Consider the following 999-nt stretch of genomic DNA (forward strand, 5'->3'; position numbering starts at 1 on the left):
AATAAAATAAATTGCTAAGGGAATAGATTTCAAGTATTCTCACAAAAACATGATAAATATGTGAAGTAATGCATGTTAATTAGCTCAATTTAGCCATTCCACAGTGTATATATATTTCAAAACATTATGTTGTACTATATATATATATATATACACACACACACACACAATTTTTGGCTATTTTAAAATTTTAATTAAAAACAAATTGCCAGAATACAATAGGAAATTACACATTATACTAAGAACCAAGAAAATCACAACTTGAATACGAAAAGATAACCAACTCACGCCAACATCAAGATGACTCAAATGTGCTCACTTTGGCAGCACATACACTAAAACTGGAATGATACAGAGAAGATTAGCATGGCCCCTGTGCAAGGATGACATGCAAATTAAAAAAATTTTTTTTGTTTAAAGATGACTCAGATGATGGAATTATCTGACAAGGATTTTAAAGCAGCCATCATAAAAAGTTTCAGCAATCAACTACAGTTCTACAAATTCTCTTGGAACAAATAAGAAAACAGAAAAATCCCAGCAAAGAAACAGAAATTATTAATACAAAAAAATGGAAATATAGAACTGAAAAGTGCAATAACAGAAATAAAAACCATGGCCGGGGGCAGTAGCTCACACCTGTAATCCCAGCATTGGGAGGCCGAGGCGGGGAGCCCAGGTGTTAGAGACTAGCCTGAGAAAAATGGTGAGATCCCATTTCTATTAACAACAACAACAAAATAACAAAAAAAAATTTTTTTTAATCTCACTGGGTCCTGGTGTGATGGCTCACACCTGTAATCCCAGTACTTTGGCAGGCCGAGGTGGGCAGATTACTTGAGGTCAGGAGTTCGAGACCAGCCTGGCCAACATGATGAAACCCTGTCTCTACTAGAAATACAAAAACTAGCCAGGTGTGGTGGAACATGCCTGTAATTCCAGCTACTTGGGAGGCTGAGGCAGGAGAATCACTTGAACCTGGGAGGCAGAGGTTGCAGT

The 999-nt window shown here is 36.8% G+C and overlaps 1 non-coding gene across 1 annotated transcript; it reads left to right on the plus strand.

Moving 5' to 3' along the window:
- The first annotated feature begins 311 nt into the window (after positions 1 to 311).
- On the plus strand, positions 312 to 418 carry LOC116465902 (U6 spliceosomal RNA). Its single transcript, XR_004247289.1, has one exon. It is a non-coding gene; the product is annotated as a U6 spliceosomal RNA (small nuclear RNA).
- Positions 419 to 999: the final 581 nt, after the last annotated feature.

This window comes from Hylobates moloch, unplaced genomic scaffold, assembly GCF_009828535.3.
Source record: "Hylobates moloch isolate HMO894 unplaced genomic scaffold, HMol_V3 SCAFFOLD_13776, whole genome shotgun sequence".
In the NCBI taxonomy this organism is placed as follows: domain Eukaryota; kingdom Metazoa; phylum Chordata; class Mammalia; order Primates; family Hylobatidae; genus Hylobates; species Hylobates moloch.